Genomic DNA, 22,325 nt, shown 5'->3' on the forward strand with positions numbered 1-22,325 from the left:
ACTTGGAAAGACAGGATTCAACAGAGTCCATTGGAAGAAAATCCTCTGCTCTGAAAGCGAGAGGCTAATTCAGTTCCCAGGGCACAGCAGAGGGTGGCAGGGGCAGGAGTGACCCCTGGGGTGCCACAGGACAGCCTGCGAGCTCCGAGTGCTCAGCACTTCTGAGGGTCAAGCCTCTGGCACTGTGGCATTTGAGATTCAGTCCCTCTATAGATTAGGATTGATCTCCCCTGTCTCTGGATAAAAAAAAAATAAACAAACTCTAACCTTGAAATTGTCATCCAAACCTGGAGTCCAGCCAAAAGAGCAGAGACAAAATCCCCTTGAGAAGCAGAACAGCAACCCCAGAGGTCACTATCGATGCGTCAAACAGAAACAGTGGATTTTGATACTGCAAGGACTAAAGTAATTTCATTTTTTTCAAAAACTAAAGGTGTAATCATTTTTTTCCCCCTGAAATGCAGAATTGCATCCATTTCCATTTAGACACAGATACTCAGAGGATACCTGAAATATTCTCTTGGAATTGAACATGCACATTTGAAAGCAGTGCAGTTACAGAACACGACATTCTCCTCCATGCAAGAGGATGGTGTTGTGCTGCCCTCTTTACTGATTTGGAGAACAGAGGGAGTTACCAGCAGCTTCAAAGCTGTAAGGAGGGAGAAAAGCAAATCCAATCTAGGAATGGCTCCAGTTAACTCTCCAGAAGGAGGGATTGCAACAGGGCTAGCTTTTATGGGCCACTGCAAAACAAAGGGATTTGTTGTCTTGTTTTCAGATTTTTTTTTTTGCTTTAGGTGAGGCCATCTTCAATAAATAAAGAACTCAGGCATGCTGTAGGCTCCGTTTCCACAATAGCCTCAAACACTGCTTCAGATTCACTGAAAGTGAGGAGAGCAAAGCCTGCAGAATGACATTTCAAGTGCTTGTGCTTAAATGTTGCTCATGACAATGTGGGCATCCAATTTCATTACTTTTAATGGGGCAACACCCAGCAGGCCCCAAGCAAATGTGCAGCTGCACAGAAAAACACACCCTCAATTCCCAGTGGTTACCCCAATCCAAAACTCCAGACATTTGAACTTTATTCCTTTATGGGGAATATCAATCTAAAAAACAACAACCAAGCAACAACAACAACAACAACAACAACAACAACAACACACAAAAAACTCTCCCCCAAAGGTCCCCCCAGGTAAACACATGAGAAACCATTCAATAGTACATGTTATATATGAAACAGCTGCAAAAAAGCAAAGTAGGAGGCCCTCAAAGATTCAGCACTAGGAAAATAGGAAGGGAGGTGGAGGAAATGTGACTGCTCTGTCCCTGACTGTGTTGGTTACGCTGTGCACCTACCAGAAATGCATTTTATTATCTAATATTTATCACTTTTGACGGTCACAGGTGTTCCTACTTCAAAAAGATTTTAGCAAATGCCCCTAACTGTGTGACATCTGGATACTGTCATCACTGTAACAAGAGGTAACTTTTGCCACTAGGCTCTGCTCTGGCAGATGTGGTTTTAGTGCCACTGTTCATTTCCTTCCCTGTTAAAATGCAAAACATTAGCTTTTACTTACAAACAGACATAGCCTGTTCTATTCCACAACGTGAAGTCAGATCCTTTTATACTCTCAGTCCACCAAAACACACATTAAGTGGAAAAATGTTTCACTTGTTAGGATACTGTGTTAGATTCTTCAGTAATATAAATTAAAGACAATGAAATTTTTACGATCATGGGATCCCTCCCCACCTTCACAGGGAACAATTCCTTCCCAAAATCCAACATAACCCTGCCCTCTGTCAGTGGGAGCCATTCCCCCTTGTCCTGGAATTCCATCCTTTGTCAATTGTCTCTCTCCATCTTTCCTGTAGGTTCTACAGGGACCACAATTAAGAAACCACCTATTCTCCTGGTTGAATTGACACTTTTGGTTAAATATTTCTAGTATGTTCTCCATGTTGTGAGGAATATTTAATTTAAAAAAAATAAACTTAAGAGAAAAAACACACAGGAAGGAGATGGAAAATTTTCTATAAACCTGCAGAGGGAAAAAGTTGTTTTGAAGTATGGTGCTAAGCTTAAAACAATTTGCAAATGAAATATTTTTCACAAAAGCCTTCAAAAAAATTAAAATCTTTGGAAACCTATTGTTCTTGGAGCCCTATATGTAGCTGAGTAAAATTAACTTATTGGTAAATGCCAAAGATTATCAGTTCCATTCAGCTGCTCAGGCACTTGGCAGGGCCAGGGGAGCCATGCCCTGGGGACCAAGTGTCTTTTTATCTCTTGCAAAAGAAAGTAAAACTACACAAACAGAATCTAAAATCCTATAGCAAAAATACAATTATCTGTGCTGGATGACTGTCACGTTGGGAACAGTGCTCTGGGTTACTATTAGCTGCAGAAAAAGGCAAGAGAATCAACAAGTTTATTATTGGTGCAACCCAGCACAGATCTCAATAATCCAGCTGGAGTAAAGAACATGAGTATTTTGAAAGCAGAGGAAAATTATAGGGCATCTAATGAAGCAAATTACTACAGTTTGTATAATACGAAGATGGACATGAACTTATACATTTTTTTAAAGTGTGAACATCAAGAATGCAAAGAAATACCAGAGGTCTAGGAAAATTCCAGTTTTATGTAGTGTATTAATACCAACGTGTGTCAGATTAGACAACCTGTAGTGACACAGATAGAAGTTCCATTGTCTGATCTGAGGGTTTTTTTGCATATTAAACGATATAAAGCATTCTACACCTATGCCCAATTCTACAGGAAATTAAAGCCTATGATTATCACTTGTCTAACAGCATCAATGTAATAAATTAAAGGCTTTGAATAATGGCCAGCAGGCTTCTCAGCCATATTTCAACTTTTAGAAAATAATCCATTTTTGGCAGATCATCTGACAAGTTCACAACTTTAGATCAAGGCTTATATTATATGTCATCAGTATTCTTTTGTTCATCTCATACCTATCAATTTTTGTTCATCAAAGCCCAGGGCTGTTTAAAATGTGGAAGAAATTTGGCATGTTATGTGGGTCATTTATGGAAATCAAGAACATGATTTAACATTAATATACATAAAAATTACTAGAAATTATGCACCACAAATCTAAATCAGTTTGTGGCTTTTTAAACTCCATTGTATAATACAAAGCATTTTCTCTGTGAGGGACAGAAAAATTCAGGTGGGAAAAAAATAATTACCAGATAGAAATCTTGGCTTAGTTAAAGCTATGTCATATATTAATGTTATTCTCAACACAGCAGGGCATTGGTAAATAAGATTTACATCTCTGAATGTTAATTTTTAAAAGGAAAAACCAGCACCTCTCCTTCGAATGCAAACTAACTCTCATGGGTTTGTGAATTCAGGTAAAATTTACTGCAGAGCTATAACCACCACATATGGAATGATCCTTGCTTTAAAAAGGAGGAAGCAAAGAAAAGGTATTGCATTGACTGAAAAGAAATGCAAACACCAGAGACAGGTGCTTTCATTATCTGTGAACAGCTGAAAAGAAGACATTTGGAAAAGAAACGTTTTCCACTGGAATTAGAATCACAGAATCCCAGAATGGTTTGAAAGAGACCATCCCACCCCTGCCATGGCAGGGACCCCTTCCCCTGTCCCAGGCTGCTCCAGCCCCAGTGTCCAGCCTGGCCTTGGGCACTGCCAGGGATCCAGGGGCAGCCACAGCTGCTCTGGGCACCTGGGCCAGGGCTGCTCACCCTGCCAGGGAACAATTCCTCATTCCCAACATCCAACCAGCCCTGTTCTCTTGTCCCCAGGGCTGCTCTCAATCACATCTTCATCCCACCTGTAGATGTGCCTTTGATATTTGCTACAGAAAATATCAGAATTTCCCACTTTTGTGATCCAGTTGTCTCTGGACTGGAGTGAGAATGGAACCTGTGAAAAGAATGCACACCCAGAGCCCAGGCCTGACTGCCTGGCATGGTGTGGAGCAGCCAAGAGACTCCTAATCCTTAGGGTTCAGTGCTGTCCTGTCTTTTGCTACTGATTTATCACAACTATTTTTTAAGAGATTTTATTCCATGGCTAAAGTGCAAATATTTATGTGCAACAATGAACCAACACAAACTGAACACAAATTACAGGCTCCTTCCAGCCCACAGCCAGGTGAGATTTCTGCCTTTATGAAATTTTTCAAAGCTAAGAGAGTTGAACTTGGACACAAGATTCCTGGTATGTCATACTAGGAATAGTGGCCTAGCATTTATTCTGTTTCCTCATTTCATCCTTTCAAAACCACAGTTAATTTATGCCCTTGATTTTCTTCTCCTTTCTGCATTTGTATTTGGCTCTCTGGAACATTAAAAATATTTGAGCAGGGATGGGGGTTGACACAAACCACCAAAAAAAAAAAAAAAAAAAAAAAATCAATCCATGAGCTCAGTATATTCAGGAGAGTGTTTTTGTTCCTTCCAGGCTTACACAGTACATCACTTTCCTACAGCCACACACTCCTTGTGTGTAAGCTGCCCTGGCTTTAAGGTGTTTTTCTTTTGCATCATCACCACAAAGGAAACCTCCACATCAAAAATAATGCTGTATGAAGACATCATCAAATAGATTAAAACACTTCACGGGGGGAAACACACACAGGGAGCTGCAGACCATGTTCCAGTGCTTGGGAGCTGTGTCAGTACCAGCAGGAAACCCAAACCAGTCACCTGCTGCTGCACATTCCCTGACTGCTGAAGATAAACTCCCCAAATTCCTCAGATTTCAAATATGGCTCCTCCCTCCAGAGAGCTATAGCTCAAACCATGCCCAGGTAGATGCCCCTGGGGTCCTGGTCCCCTCCCTCAGCACACAGTGCCACAGCGCAGGAGGGGGAACATCTGCCTGCACCTCCCTCTCCAAACTGGGGCCAGGCCCGTGGGGGGAGATGAATGCCTGGGGTGCTGCACTCACACTGCAGCTGATGGAGCTGCAGCCTGCCCTGATGGCACCCATGCCCTGATGGCATCTGTGCCCTGATGGCACCCGTGCCCTGATGGCATCTGTGTCCTGATGGCACCTGTGCCCTGATGGCATCTGTGCCCTGATGGCACCTGTGCCCTGATGGCATCCATGCCCTGATGGCACCTGTGCCCTGATGGCATCTGTGCCCTGATGGCACCTGTGCCCTGATGGCATCCATGCCCTGATGGCACCTGTGCCCTGATGGCATCTGTGCCCTGATGGCACCTGTGTCCTGATGGCATCCATGCCCTGATGGCATCCGTGCCCTGATGGCATCTGTGCCCTGATGGCATCTGTACCCTGCTGCTTCAAGGAAACACCTCTCATGTCAGCTCCAATCAGACGTTTAGCCCAAACATTATCCTTATCCAAAAAGGATCTCTGCTGCAGCAAGGCTTTGGTCTGTAGTGGAATTGCCAGGGAATTGAGGAGTCTTTGCAGCAGTTGTTCCCTCAGTGCTGCCAGAGCAGCCCTGGGGCTGGCTGGAGGCTCCGAGACCCCTGCCCGGGGGTGACACCAGTGACAGCCCAGCCTGACACCACCCGGCTGTTGCTGGGACTAATTTAACATCCATTTGTGCTGAGCAGGGTGACAAACAGGTTTGGGAACCAGGGTGTGCTGCTGCCGTTTCCCCAGGTACTGTGGGCAGGCAGGACATCGGTACCAGCCCTGCCATGGGTGGCACTCGGGGTGTGCCAGGGGCTGGCCTGCCCAGCCAAGGGGCTCCGTCTGCCCCTGCACCATGCAGGGCTCAGCCAGAGCTGCTCCTGCCCTTTGCTGCTCCCTTGCCTGCCCTCTGAGCTCTGAGCCCCTTTTCTGCCCTGTTGGACACCACATCTCTGGGTCTCAGAGTCAGTCAAAGAGAGAAACGGAGAGTTTCTACCCAGGCAGAAGCCTGGGAAAGAGCTGGGGAAGAATGTAAATAATTTTACATTTTAATTTTAATCTTGTTATTCACATTGTTTATAGTTTAGTTCTATCACTGTGCATCAAGCACTTTGCACCAATGGCGTGGGTTCTTTCCACTTCAGGACCAATGGAGTTGGTCCTCACAAAGCTCTGTATAAAAGAGCAGTGTATTTTGAATAAACCAGAGTTTTACTCTCAGCAGCTTCTGAGTCAGAGTCTTCTCATTCCCGTCCTGCCTTGGCAGCGACACACATCTCCCCTTTTCCTTGGCACCAGCGCGTGCCCATGGACACAAGGCTAAATTCAGACAAACTGTAGAGAAGTCTGTAATCCTGCTGATGTCCAAATCAGTGCCTTTGCCATTAACATCCCTCTGAATGAAGTCAGTGCACTGAATTCACTATTGCTGAAGGTACATTTCCTCAACAAACAAAAAAATTTAAGAAAAATCACGTGGTGTAGAATCTACCCATGTGGTGTGTGCCTTACCTGCTCTTCCTTAGCAGACACCTGTCTTTCAAACCTAGACATTAACAAAATCTACAACAACTCAGATTAAACAACACTCAAACTTGGTAGAAATTATCTTTGACAGAACAAAATGTACTTACTAGAGCTCAGTTGTAAAAGGATATCAAATTAATAGAATATAACTTCACATTATTCTAAATATAACAATACCGGGGCTTAACTTTACATAATTTTACCAACGCTTAATTTGCACTAAATAAAAACATAACAGAACTGCAAATAAATCTCAATAAAACTGGAATAGAACAGGAAATAGCTTAAAGTGAATAACAATTAAACTGGATATTGTCCAAACTCAGTAACACTCAAACTTAACAGAGATTAATTTAACAAAATCAACTGAAGAGAACTCATCCTTAATCAAATTAACAGAACATATTTTAGTATAACTCAAACCTGACAATATTGGACCTTAATTTTGCTTAATCTTATTAACAATAAATCTTCAGACAATCTGTGAATAGAATTATTTTTCTGGAGGGATTAAAAAGGGTGTGACAAATCCATTATAAATTTATGTAATGTAGATTCAGGTATAACAAGAGATTAAAGACTACTTGCTGCAAACACTTTTAGATATATACATTTCTAGAGTTGTGGCAATAAAACTGGTGCATGATTAAAACAACTTTGTCTGCTTGAGCAGTAATATTTTTCTCATGAGCTAATTATTTCTAAAATTTAAAGAACTGATGCAAATAATATTCAAGGTTATAGGAATTAGTTAAGAACTCAAAATTGCTAATAATCCAATAATCTTGGGAGAAGGGGAGAGCTTTGGGCTGGGTGTGTGCAGCCATGGCGCTGCTGCTGGAGACCATGGTGGGCAACCTGTACATGGAGGAGCACCCCTGCACTTGTCTGAACTTCCTGAAGCTCTGCAAAGTCAAGCACTGCAACTATTCTCTTATTTATAACGAAGAGCAGGATTTTATTATACAAACTGGTGACCCCATGGAAGCTGGCTGTGGAGGGAAATCCATATTTTGTCGACTGTATGGTGATCAAGCCAGATTTTTTGAGGCAGGAAAGGTGCCCAGAATCAAGGACAAGAAGAAGGAAACTGTGTCAATGGTTAACAAGGGAAGTGATCAGCATGGATCACAGTTCCTTTTTACCGCAGGGGAAAACCTGATTACCTTGATGGTGTACATACAGTACTTGGAGAAGTGACAGAAGGCATGGATGTACTGAAGACAATCAATAAAACCTTTGTAGATAAAGATTTTATCCCATATCAAAATATCCATATAAATCATACAGTAATTTTAGATTATTCCTTTGATGATCCACCTGGCTTTTGTGTTCCTGATCACTCACCAGATCCTACAAAGGAACAGCTTGACAGTGGCAGAACAGGAGCAGATGAAGAAATTGATGACATGACAAGAAGGTCAGCAGATGAAATAGAAGAAGTTCAGGCAGAAGAAGAAGCAAAAACTCCTCTCATTCTTCTAGAAATGGGAGACTTACCAGATGCAGACATCAAGCCACCAGAAAATGTGCTGTTTGTTTGTAAGCTGAATCCTGTGACCACAGGTGAAGACCTGGAGATAATATTTTCATGATTTGGTCCCATTAAAAGTTGTGAAGTGATCCAAGACTGGAAGACCAGTGAATCTCTTTGTTATGCTTTCATTGAGTTTGAAAAGGAGGAAGACTGTGAGAAAGCCTACCTTAAAATGGACAATGTGCTGGCAGAGGACAGACAGATACATGAGGATTTTAGCCAGTCTGTTGCAAAGATCAAATGGAAGGGAAAATGTGGAAGGAAGGGAATCTACCAAGGAAGATTTCAAGAACTATAAGAAAGAACGTGACAAACCTTTGAAATTTACTCTGAAAAGAAAGGTAAAACCAAAGCAAGATACCAAGTACAACCTCGTGCTGGATGAGGATATAGAAGAGTCCAACAAAAAAAAGAAAAAACATCACCACTCTGAAAATGGAGATGATGACAAGACGACCAAAAAAATCTAAGGATTTTGACTGAAAGCATGAAGAATGCTGTAGGAAGAGGACAAAGGGTGAGAAGAATGACACAGAGTTGCAGCTGTTCTCAGGAGACACATTACAGCAGACAAAAAGACAAGTACAGATGAAGAACAAGGAAAAGACAGAGGGGAACTAAAATAATAAATTTAACTTTCTTTTATAATTCTTTTACCTGTCTATGGCACCCAAGTTTATGATTCAAGAGATGTTACTGTGTCTTTGCAAATTCTACAGAGTTTATTCTGAATCCACTGCTGCTCTTTAAATGTCTGATTTTCTGCTGCAATACATAAAGCCCACTCCCTTCAACATGTGTCATATAAAAGATGGAGGAAAATCATAAATAATAAAACTATAGCTCTGTTTTTTATCTTGCTCTGTAAAAGCAAAATGTGTTAGCAAGAACTAATCCTCCAGTCTGCTGCTTTGGCTCTCTTTTATCTAGTTTTTTGTTTAGGTTTTGTTGAAATCAACACCTTCTATCAGGGTAAGAATTCCTGTTTCATTTGTTTTCTCATTAGGAACAAGAAAGTGCATATTCCAGAAAGGCTTGATGTGCAGATGAAGCTGTCAAGAGCAATGTGAATTCTAACAGAGTCGCTTCTCAAATGTGATAATTACTGTTTATTTTATAGGCTTACACATGACATCCCATTATTAAAGTAACTCCCACTTCAGCTTTTATTATTACCCACACTTTTCAATCTCTTATCGACCCCAAGCAAAACTGTATTTTTCTGCACAGCAACAACAAAAAGCTAACACTCAACATTTACTTTACCAGGAATTATTCTCCAAGCTATTTCCACATTTTAAAAGGTGCCTCATTTGAAAATACCGATGGCTTCCATTAGGGATTGAAATTGCCCTTTAGAATAGACTGGATAAATCAAAGTGTGGGGAGAACTAGTAGGACTTTCAAAAGCATTTTGGAGCTGGTCCAGCTGAGCTCCCACACAGATCAATAAGGAGTTTAACATCACTTTCCACGACAGGAGCAGAAGAAAGGGAAAAGCCATGTAGTTACTTTATGCAGAATTCCATGCCATAACCTTGAATAATTATGGGGAAACTACAGACCTCCTAAAAATCTGTACCTGTTACATCTGGGCCACCCCATGTTCTGTGTGTTCAGAAACACAATGTGTGACCCTTGTGCTTCACAGGAGCTGATGGCAGGAGGTCATAGACCCTCTTCAGAAGAGTTTGGCAGCAGATCCTCTCCCCAGACTATCTCCTTTATTATTCCATGAGTGTGAAGTGATGCCCTGTCACGATTTGATTTAAAACATATTTCTCCTGAATGAAATGTTACTGCAAGTGGAAAAAACACAGCTGTCCCACCAGCTACACACAGGAAACACCAAAGCTCTGCAAACAACCAAGGGTGTAGCTCACTCTTCCCTATGCTTGTGCCACTATGGCAGGAGAGCAGGGAGAAAAAAAAACCATCCAAAAGATAAAATTGGCAAATACAGAGTAAATTAAAAACCCAATAACCACAACATTAGGGTGAATCTCTAGCAGGAAGGGGGGAAAGGGAGAAAAAAGTGTAAATCCTGTAGATTAGATGAGAAAAGAAGAATAATGAGGTGTTCTGTGCAGGGCCAGGATTTGTATTTGATTATCCTTGTGGGTCCCTTCCAACTCAGGATACTCTATGATTCTATCACAATCTGAAAGGACCAGCAGTGATTAATTAATAACAGGAGCAGAGGACATGCTAGATTGTGTCCAGTGGGAAGCAAGCAAGGAAAGAGCAGAAAAAGAGCAGAAAAGTCAAAGGAATCAGTGCAGAGACCACGTCTGAACTTTGTCAAAAGGGAGAGGAGATCAGAGGGTCAGACCTTGAGATCTCACCTGGCCACTGAAATAGGTGCTCTTTTCTCTTCCATGCACAGTAGCTTTTTGATTAGATATGCTTTCAGAGACACAGTGTCATGGCCAATACACAAGAAATCATCACAATACCATGAGTTTGGCAGCAAACGTAGGATTTTAGGGGATTTTCACTGAAAAACCTCAGAAAGCAGAGTTGACTGAAAACTCTTTTGAGACCTGTTTGAGATTCTAACAGTGAAGGCAGCACATGTACAACAAACAGATGACCCCAGGATTTACCTGAAGGATCTATGGGAAAGATGGGCAGAAGTTATTTGCAAGGAATGGAGTGCCAGGACAATGGGGAATGGCTTCCCACTGCCAGAGGGCAGGGTTAGATGGGATATTGGGAAGGAACTGGAATCCTTATCACACTTTACAACTTCCTTATCACTCTCTACAGCTCCTGAAAGGTGGCTGTGCTCAGGGGGTTGGTCTCTTTCTCCAGGCAGCACTGCCAGAACCAGAGGACACAGCCTCAAGCTGCATCAAGGGAAATACAGGTTGGATATTAGAAAAAACTTTTTTTACAGAAAGGGTGATAAATTCTAGAATGGCTGCCCAGGGAGGTGCTGGAGTCACCATCCCTGGATGTGTTTAACAAAGCCTGGATGTGGCACTGGGTGCCAGGGTTCAGCTGAGGTGTTGGGGCTGGGTTGGACTTGATGGTCTTGAAGGTCTCTTCCAACCCAGTCATTCTGTGAAAATGTGGATTCTGTGTGAATTGTTCCCTGTGAGGGTGGGCAGCCCTGGCCCAGGTGCCCAGAGCAGCTGTGGCTGCCCCTGGATCCCTGGCAGTGCCCAAGGCCAGGTTGGACACTGGGGCTGGAGCAGCTGGGGCAGTGGAAGGTGTCCCTGCCATGGCAGGAGTGGCACTGGATTATTTTTAAGGACCCTTTCAACCAAACCATTCTGAGATTCCATGATTCCATGATTTAGCCAGGCTTTGTCCTGACAAACATTTCATTTCCTCATTGGTAGGGCACCACCACTCCTGAGTGCCAAAGCCCACCCTGGGTCAGGGGTGGCTCCGTATGGTGGAAAAGTCTCTCCTCCAACCCGAGCTTCCAAAGAAAGGCTCAGCAGTCTCTGTTGTTCAGTCTCAAGGTAGTTTATTGCAAGTTATCTAAAAGATTTTCTCCTTGGGCTGCTGTGGTTTGCTCACAGCTCAGGCAGAGGCACACACACACCCTGACATCCTCTCTGACCCCGACTGCTTCTTCTCTCCCTGCCAGGGCTGCTGCTGCCTTTTATATGGGACATTATGTGGTAAATGTTTACAGTTTTTCCCCAATGCCTATTACCTATATTAAATGGTGCTTGTCTATCTTTTATACGGTACATTAAATGTTACATGTTTACAGTTTTCCCCAATGCCTATTACCTATATTGAATGGGGCTTTTCTACTCTAAACCAATCTGTGACTGCCAACATCACAAGAACATGGAGGTAAGGAAGAAGAAAGAGGGAGGACAGGGTAGGCCCAAATCCCTGTAAAATCCATCTTAAAACCTCTGACCCCCATGTACAAAACCAAAACCCCCTGTACAGCACTCAAAAATTCTTCCGTCTACTTCGTGACTACTTCTACTCTAATATCTAAACTTTTGTGACTTCTTGTTCTTCCTGCAAGGTTGGTAAATCATTCCATGGTTCAAACCCAAAATCACAGCTGTTTGCAGCTGCCTGCCAGGGTCTCAAATGCTTCTGACCTGAACCCGGAACACCCAAAAATGTCTGAGGGACATTTTGAGTTCCAACACTGAGGATCCTGGACTTTCCCTTCAAGCCACACCTACAAACACACATCCCCACACTGCTGCCTTGCTCCTTCACCTACAGCTTTGATAAATGCTCCATTATTTGGGGATGTTCCCATTTTCTAACTGTGGTAAAATTCCTGAAGAGAGGAACACTAAGGAATATAAAAGATATTCAGTAGAAAATATGTTCAGTTACTGCCATGTCCAGGGAGATGCCCAGCATTCAGCACTGATGTTTATCTGACTTCTCTGTTCCATTTGTTATTCTTTCAGTCAACTGTGCTGTTTTTCTTTTTCAGAAACTGAAAGTTCCTAGAATGTTTTCTAGCATACTAGAATTTTTAACTTTTTTTTCTTTTTGGGGTCTGAATTGCTATAATTATACTCAATGTCTTTATTGCCATCTACCTTCCAGATGGCTCTGATGAAAAAACAGAAAGGCTAATATAATACAGAATAATAAAAATTACCAGTAAATCTCTTATTCTTTAAGTGATTGAAGGATTCCACTCCCAAAATAATATGCAACATACTCCAAACTAGCCAGCATATTCTGTAATATAGAAGAATGCAGAGATTTGTAAACCCTTAAGAAGCACTTTTGATGTTTCTTTGATCAGAGATTAGTTGCTAAAAATGCAGCAAAAAGGATCACTTGGTAATACACAATAGTTTTTAAGAACTAAAGAGGAAAAAAGCCTCTAAAATACCCAATTTGTAGGCCACTACAGCTGAAATTGAACCCAACTTTTAGCATGAACATATAGAAAACTGTTTTATAATTTCACCTAAAACATTTCCTAAGTGATCTCTTTTATTCCACTGACTGGAATATGATAAATAGGTCTCAGATGAACATTGGCATGTTCTATTCTGAATTTCATTATATCATTGAATTCTAATGTTTCATGAGACATGTCACATAGAACTGAATTAATATTCACCAAAAATGGCAACTGTAACAAAATTCAGGATAGGATATAACACCCATCTCCTATTGTATTTTTTCTATTACCTCGTCAGACACCCTGAAGTCTTCATAGTAGCAAGAATATACCACTTTCAGTCTTGATTTCTTATTTGATTTAGGAAATATGTGGGGTTTTTTAAAGCAAGATAGTCATATCAAGACAATATAAAGTCCAATGATTGAAGGCTGCTTATATTAATTTTTCTAAATTATTTTCCCCCTATAAGATTATCCTATTCATTAAATAAGGATACATAAGCATCTCACAGAAAGGTATTTTATATAATCATTTAGAGCTCCATAATATATATTTTGTCAAGGAAAAAGACTGTAATTGCAGGCCTGGAAACTCCTTAAATAGACAACTCAGGCTGGAACTCAGGGAATGAAATGAGAGTCTATAATCTTTGGAGGAGTAGCAAGTACCTTGGAGGGATTAAAAGAATGTTGAGAGGTTATGGAGGGAAAAAAACTAAAAGGGCCAAAGCCAAACTGGAACTTAATTTGGCCACTGCAGGTAAAGACAATGAACATTATATAAATGCATTGGCAATGAAAGGAAGACTCCATCCTTTGCTGGATGCAGAGGCCAGGAGAGTGCCATGGGATGAGGGAAAGGCTGAGCTCCACCATGCCTTGTTTGCCTCACTCTTTAACACCAAAGCTCAGGACACACAGATCCCAGAGCTGGAACTTAGTGACTGAGTGAAGCCCCCATGGAATCACCAACACTGCATTGGAAGGGACCTTAAAAATCATCTTTTTGCAGCCCCCATAACCCAGGGGACAATGGCTAATGACCAGTTAGACACCCACAAGGCCAGATGGGATTCACCTGGCAGCATCCATCCTGCAGGACTCAGAGCAGCCCAGGCTCTGCTCCAGCCCCAGCCATGGCCCCAGAGCCACGGGCAGGGCTGAGCCCAGGAGCTGCCCCTGCCCAGGAGGCAGAACTCCTGCCCTGGGCAGTGCCAGCCCTGAGCAGATGGAGCAGAGAGGCTGTGGAGTCTCCTCCTGGGGACATTGCAGAGCCACACGGACACTGCTGGGCCCTGTGCTCTGGGCTGGCCCTGCTGGAGCAGGGAGGTGGCACCAGAGCAGCCCCGGGGCCCCTCCAGCCTCAGCCACCCTGGGATGTCACAGAAGGGTTTGGGTTGGAAGGGACCTCCTTAAAGCCCACCCCATTCCACTCCCTACCATGTGCAGGGACACCTTCCACTGTCTCAGGTTACTCAGAGCCCATCTAGCCTGGCCTCACACACTGCCAGGGATGGGGCAGCCACAGGAAAACCTGTGCAGGAGTCCCAACTGACAGCCAGAGCAAAATGAAGGAAAAATGCAACCTTCTGATCTTTGATGTGGGTCTGTAAAAGTTAGGAACCATGTTTAAATCCACTAGTAATTTTTTCTCAAGTGGATCATCCAGTCTGAGCTGAGGGATGCTGCCCCCCACATCCTCTTGCTAGCTTGAGGCACAATGTCACAAAGCATGACAAGGCAACATTTTTATGAACAAGCCTAGTGTCTGTGATCTGCCTTCCTATGAAATTAGTTTCTTCCCAAATGCCTGTTATTCCAGTTGCTAAATTACTCTAAGTCATGCTCCAAGGCATGTATAGTATACTACAATAAAACAGGAACAACACTTTGCATATCATTAAATGCCAAATTCTTTCTGCCACTCTGGAAGCAGAACTGCAGCCAGAAATGTCTGCTTTCCCTGCTTCTTTGCAATTCCAATTGCCAAGTGAACACAGGCTGGAGAGGCAGTGCTGCCAAGTGTCAGCGCTGCGTTAATATTGTTATTATTCTCTGGGACTGAAGTATATAATGCTATTTTCTCCAAAGCCATTATTGATACCACGGATTAGCATTACAATTTGTATAATTATTGCAGTGCCCACAGGAGTTTATGTCATCAAATATTTATACAACTCAGAATAGTTGACTGCAAATGATTTTAGATGCCTTGCTGGACCTTTGGAAGGAAAAAGTGGTTGGATTGGGAAACTAATTCAAAGGAAAAGCATCACAGAGAATTGTCACAGGATACTCAAGAGATATTTGTCTTGGAATAATCTTGAAATCTCTTCACAAGAATCTTCCCCTTCTCTTGTGTGAAGGGGACCTTCAGCTTTTGAGTTTATTTCTCCTAAAAGCCCACCTAATTTTAAGTGTCCAGTGTCCCCTTCTCACTTCCCATGCTATGACCTGTTCCTTGAGTATCCAGCATTTGTTTTTTCTGCTTTAGGCCTCCATCCCACATACACCTGCAGCAGAACACAGCAGGGCTGAGTTGTCCAGTTGATCCCATCTAATGGGTGTGGATTATCAAAGTGGCCTCAGTGACAAAAGCTTCTTTGTTTTTATTAAAAGCCACTGCAGGATTGCTTATCAAAACCCAGAATAATTAAAAAATATGTGGTGTATAATATTTCTAAATTAGGAAGATATCAATGCAGTCTGTTCAAAACTCTGTAACATTGGAAGTCAAAAGCAAATGTCCCAATTTTGTTTTATAAGAGATATGAGGCAGTGCTTTTCATCTTGCCAAGGCTGCAAGAACCAGAAAGATTTTCAAATGAAGATATATGCAGACTGAAAAAAAAATATATTAATTCCATACTTTATTCAGTCAGCTGTTAAATGAATGTGCCTTTTTATTAATCTCTTGCTCCAGGCCAGATTACACCAAATTCACAGGAAGTGCTCTGTGGTTGCTCCATCCCTGGAAATGTCCAAGGCCAGGTTAGATGGGGCTTGGAGCAGCCTGGGATAGTGGAAGGTGTCCCTACCTATGGCAGGGGAATAAAACTTGATGATTTTAAGGATCCTTCCAAATCCTCCTATGATTCCATGATTCTATGATTTTTTTTTTTAAGCAACTAATGTCTATTCAGCTAAGATTGACATAAAAAGGTCTACTACATGATTGATTTTCATAAAACCAAAACCTCTGGAAATCCTAAAGGCAAGATGACTATCATAGAACAGAGTTCTATATCAGAACAGTCAGAATTTCTTCATTCTTAGAGGCATGAGCCTTTTTACACAAAAGGGCTCCTCTGTTATCTCAGGTTACACTATGGCTTTAAAAAAAAAAAAGGCAGAAAAAAAGCAGCCTCACAATGCTGAGTATCAGCATGTTGGAGGTGGTGACAGAGAACAAGACATTCAGAGAGAGTGAGGAGTCATTTCCACTAGATAATGCATGATGTTTAATCAGCCGTGTCACCAACTGGAGGTAGTGGGCAAGAGTTAAGCACTAATAGGATAAATCTGTCCTCTTCTATTTCAGTCTTGAAAAGAACTGCATTTGAGATGGTTTAAACAGATAATTTTGAAAAGATCAAGAGCAAGACCTAATAAGTAACACTCCATTAAAGACAGAGCAATTAGAAGTTAGCAAGATACCACACAACCCCAAGTTTAATATCAGCATTGTAGAAGAAAGAGTATAATCATGGGCAAGGACATCAGCAAGACCTTGCAGTTAGATTGAAAAAAAACTTCTATTTTTGTCTTCAACAACTCCAGAGAGCTGCTTCTCTCTGGTTTTCTTTCATAGTAAACTGTAGACAACATTACTTCTACAAATAGCCACAGTGTGTGGAAACCCTGTCATTTCATTTTGTAGTCAAAAGAAGTCTGAACATTAAAAAGAATGCAAATATAACATATGCTGCCTTGTATTTTCACCTCTGCCCCCCTTCAAAGCATAGACTATTCATAACAAACATTTTGGAATACTGCAATAAAAGCAGTATTAAGATCTTCAAAAACAAAATTATGAAGCATGAGAGAGAGGGTGGGACAAGATCTTTCTTGTGCCAAGTGGGTTTCTATTCAAAACAGATCAGGACATGGATGAATATTTCCATGGAAGATAATGAGATTTGATGTCACTTTGAAGCAGCAGAAATAATAGACTCCAGTGAGGTCAAATCAATTTAAGTGAAGCAGAGAGCCTGGCCCACAGTTTTACCACTGTGAAATATTGTCTGTGTCAGGAAGGTCAAGTGATTGATTAATTTTAGGTAAATATCCAAACTTACTACCCCAAGTCATTCATAGATACCTTGCACTAAGTTAGCTAATAAAAGCAACTACTGAATAAGGAGAGGATCACCAGTTTCTAGCTCAATTCTCCTTTTAGCTTGTCTTAACCAAAGTTGTATCACAGTAATTGCAAATGACTTTACTATCATTAACATCATTAAACTTCATGGAGAAAGCAGTCTGCAGGGACATTAAAATAAAATCAACTATGCAAAATTAAAAGACTCGACAACTATTCTTTAAGGCAGTGTGATACTAATTAACAACAATTGCTTTCTGGTTGAGGATTTCTCCTGGCTGTGTAAATCAGGGGAAATGCTGTGTTGTAGTTTACAGCAGACAAATCTGGAAAAGAAGGGAAGAAACCCAACCACACCTACAATTCAATAAAAACAGGTAAACAATGCAGTTCAGGGAAAAGGTATTGGAATGCAAAACCTTCTCAGCCAGGATACAAGATTTACACAAAACCCTTGGGGTCTCAAGATACCGATTAAGGAAAGAACCAAAATGTCAGAATAGTTTTATGGGTGAGCACCAGGAGTTGCTCTTGATGAAGGCTTTCCTCACTCATCTCAGTTTTGGCTGCTCCTTACACCTTGTGTCAAGATGTTTGTCCTTTCTGTAACTGCTCTGTGTGTGGAATGAATGCAGAGAATTTGAATATAATGCTAAGGAAAATAATAGGGGCTGCATTTTCCTTATCTTAACTCCTTCAGTTGCCCTCTTGAGATAAAAGCAATAACAGTTCTATAATTTTAATGAAAAAATATACTGCCATTATTTGATAGGATTAAATATGGGATCATGTTTTAACTTACTTTTCATAATTGCAAACCAAACTTTTACCTTGTTTTAGAAACAGTTGAAACTTTTAAGCTCGACTGAATTTTTTGTTTTGTCTTCTGCCTATTGAGCAAGAATAGTGACTTTGCAGATAAGAAAGGGACATCTCTGGCAATGCACAGTACCAAACCTCAGAGCAGGGAGAATGATCTGGCAGAAACTGAACCAGAATTCAGACAGCACAGAAGGGTCTTACTCCAGATGAACAACAGCTACGGAAGGAGGTTTAGAGTTAATATTAGCTAAACCAATCTTAGGATGAATTATGATCATTATAATGATCAAGTTGTTACTTAAATTGCTTCCTTAAATACAGAACAAATATGGGACTTGTCTAAAAGTAAAGAGTTGTGTTTATTTGTGGGGAGTACATTTTTAGTAACTGAGTGGATAGAGTTCTTCAGCTCACAGCAAAGTACTTCTTGTTTGGACTATATTAGCACTGCAAGATTAATCTCTTTCAGACTAATCTTTCATGACTTTAACAGGAGGGGTTTCTTTGGTTTTAGCTCTTAATGTAAATAAACATTAAGATGTAGAAGATATGAAGGCAACAATTTCTAATAAGTACTTTTAGCTACACAGCTGGGTTATAGAGATTTTTTAAATTTAGAGCACCAAACACTTAGATCTCACTCGCATTAAAGAGAAAAAAGAAGGGAAAATATTTATGTAATAGTGCATTGTCAAAGAAAGGATATTTAGACACTTTCAGTCCTTAATTGCAGCACTTAATATCACCAATAGAATGTTATTTTAGTAAAACAAGTATTTCTTGGAATAACAGTAAAGCAACAGAACTGCTTAAGTGGCTGAGGCTGTACAATCTCTGGGAGACTGACTCAGGTTAAATTCTGATAGCTTTTATCAGCTTCCTGACAATACCAGCACCTTCAGTGGGATGCTGGACACAGTGTTGGAGCCTTGGCTGCTCCTCCTTCCAGAGCAGATGCCACAACCTCATCCTTTAGAGAACCATCTTTCATTGCTGATACAAAACTCTTGAGAAGATAAACCAAAGCCTAACAGACACCCACAAAAATCTGGATACAGCCTTCAAGAGGAGTCAGCTCTGCTATCCCCCAGTGTGGCAGTTGGACAAAGCCAGCCCCATAGCACAGAGGGCAGCACCCTCAAAAATAAAAAGCAGCTTTTGCTTCTGCCAGGAAAGGTTGGACCAGATGATCCTTGAAGTCCCTTCTAACCTGGCATTTTAGTATTTCCATTGTACCAGTGTGGAAATGGGTTCATTAGAAAAAGGGAAATTTCTCTTTTGAGTGGGTGCCTAGTAGGTGGTCTCTCAAAACAATGCTCAGGAAGGCACTTAGCTGACCCAAACAGGTATGAGTGACCCTGTCCTCTGCCCACCCCAACAGTGGAAGGGAGGATCCTTGTCTCTCCAAGGACTCTGGGTCACACTGAACAGAGGCAGAGACACCTCAAGGCCATCCTTGCTTAGTGCACTTCAACTCCTGAAATTCCCCATCCTGACCACAAACTCCTCTGACACCCTCAATGTCTGCTGGAGTAACCCTCTAGGTCAGGGGTGACTCCATGTGGTGGAAAAGTCTCTCCTCCAACCCAAGCTTCCAAAGAAAGGCTCAGCAGTCTCTGTTGTTTGGTCTCAAGGCAGTTTATTGCATGTTATCTAAAAGATTTTCTCCTTGGGCTGCTGTGGTTTGCTCACAGCTCAGGCAGAGGCACACACACACCCTGACATCCTCTCTGACCCCGACTGCTTCTTCTCTCCCCGCCCAGGGCTGCTGCTCTCTTTTATATGGGACATTACGTGTTACATGGTTACAGTTTTTCCCCAATGCCTATTACCTATATTAAATGGTGCTTTTCTATCTTTTATATGGTACATTACGTGTTCCATGGTTACAGTTTTTCCCCAATGCCTATTACCTATATTAAATGGTGCTTTTCTACTCTGAACCAATCTGTGAATGCCAACATCACCAAGAACATGGAGGTGAGGAAGAAGAAAGAGGGAGGACAGGGCAGGCCCAGATCCCAAATCCATGTTAAAACCTCTGACCCCCATGTACAAAACCAAAACCCCCCTGTACAGCACTCAAAAATTCTTCCGTCTACTTTGTGACTACTTCTACTCTAATATCTAAACTTTTGTGACTCCTTGTTCTTCCTGCAAGGTTGGTAAATCATTCCATGGTTCAAACCCAAAATCACAGCTGTTTCCAGCTGCCTGCCAGGGTCTCAAATGCTTCTGACCTGAACCCGGAACATCCAAAAATGTCTGAGGGACATTTTGAGTTCCGACAAATGTTCCCTGTCCTACAACTCTGCACCTTCAAGCTCTCTTAAACCAACTCTTTCTGCAAAACAAACAGCTTTACTTTCTCCATGATGTGTATCCTTCCCAGCTACTAAAAAAAAAAACCAAAAAAAAGTTGTAAAGAGCTGAGGTCTTCCCTTACTTCAGGAAACACAAGAGCTCAGAAGAAAGATGTTGGACTAGAACAGCAGTTCCAGAAGACCGAAATTTTCCAATTCATATCCATGGTAAATGCAACAACTGAAACCTGAAAGAGCTGCAAGAGTAGCACAAGAGCTGAGCTGAAAGCAGCCAACTCCAGGCTTCTCGACCACCAGTTTGATTTGTCCTCCCATCCCAAATTACAGCTTTGCTCCAACCTGCTCTGTGAACTCTGAGCTTCATTTGTTCTGCAACAAGCAATAGCATTTCTTGAGATTCTACTGGTTCCTAATGATGTGGAATATAACTTGCCACTGCTGAATGCAGTTAAGAAATATGCAAAAGAGAAAATGCCAAACTTTGAAAGAAAACCCTGTCTTAGCACACTATTAGACTAATCATGTGAAAATGTTTATTTGCCATGAAGTCAGAGCTATTAAACAAATTGGTCCATTCTGCAGTGCCAGAGTATTCTCACATGGGTTGCAAGATTTCTTTAAAATTATGTTGAAAAAGATACATTCAGCTAATGAAATTAATGAGCTTTAATACTCCCTTGAAGTACAGGTTTTCAGCACAAATTTGCTTCATTATCACAGCTCTGTAAACCTTGTAATGCATAATGGTCACTGATCCTGCCCAGAACACAGTGAAACATGGCAAAAGTTTAATTGTACATGCACCTACATTTTAAAGCAAATAAGTCAGTCTCCAAGGCTATTAATATTACAGATGCCTTTTATAATTAAAGGGATAATGTCCAAAGATTAGCTGGAAAGTATTTTAATTAAAGTTAGTAAATTACTGTTGAAGTCATCATTACATGGAAATTCAATTAAAATTAGATCCTTAATGCTGCAGCAGCACAGCAACAACAGTAAGTTTCCCCACATTTTTGTCACATACAGAACCCCATCTCACATTCTGAAGCACCTGATTTGGTACAAGTTTTCCTCATTTCTGTAATGCTTTATTGTACAGAAAAGAACCAAAGCTGGTGCGCTGTTAAATGGTTTGTATTTTTCTCTCTGCTGTTCTCAAGCAGAAGACCTTTTAAAATCTCATCCCCAAAGAGGAGCACTCACATAAAAAGTAATTTTAATGAGTTTATAAAAATATATTCACAGAAAATACAGCATTAGCACTGGAAAGCCCTTTCTATGGCACGGTTTGAGTGAATGGGTAAAGAGGCACTGAAGGACTCAATAATTTCTCTTGAATGCATCAGCAGTACAAATACAAATCCATTTCAAGAAGTCTATCTGAAAGTGTATTTCAATAGGTCAGTTTAGGAAAGGTTTACAAGGTCTTTGGATGGTACAAAGTGACTCTGGCAAGTAGTTAATATAACTAACTATAAGAACACATTTTTCTTCTAGACAGAGGAAAGATTAAGGTCATCTATTCCTTTTTTTTTTTTTTTAATAATGAGCTGAGGAAGAGCATCCACTTTTTGCTTACTTTGTCAGTTTTATTAGACATCAGACTGCACTCTAACAGTTTGCTTTCTGTGTCACTGAGTTATCTCTTCAACACTCTCCAGACCATCCACAGGCTGAAAAAGGTCAGTCAAACCCAGAGTTTAAGCAAACAATTGCATGGATGTAGCCTGTCGAGCACTAAAGTGAAATCCTTGAATGAACATGAGCAGCCCTTTGCTCACCACAAGCCTGAAATTAGATTTGCAGGTGGTACCTGCAGGAAGCATCAAATGCCCAAGTTTTTGGGCTATAAGTCAGAATATGTGACAGGAAAGGGTTTAAGGCAGTGATCACACATGAACATGGCAGAGGAGCTGGAGAACTAGAAGTAAAGCTATTTTACTTTGCTGAATAGAAACTCCCAAAGTAAAAGGTAAATTTAAAAGCACATACCAACTCATAATTGCTGTAGCACAGTTAGCAACTTGAAATGGT

The 22,325-nt window shown here is 41.2% G+C and overlaps 1 pseudogene; it reads left to right on the forward strand.

Annotated features, from left to right (window-relative positions):
* Nucleotides 1–5,847: 5,847 nt before the first annotated feature.
* LOC146766382 (peptidyl-prolyl cis-trans isomerase-like 4 pseudogene) lies at nucleotides 5,848–10,912 on the forward strand (annotated as a pseudogene).
* Nucleotides 10,913–22,325: the final 11,413 nt, after the last annotated feature.

The sequence above is a fragment of the Lonchura striata genome, chromosome 11 (assembly GCF_050655825.1).
Source record: "Lonchura striata isolate lonStrDom1 chromosome 11, ASM5065582v1, whole genome shotgun sequence".
In the NCBI taxonomy this organism is placed as follows: Eukaryota; Metazoa; Chordata; class Aves; order Passeriformes; family Estrildidae; genus Lonchura; species Lonchura striata.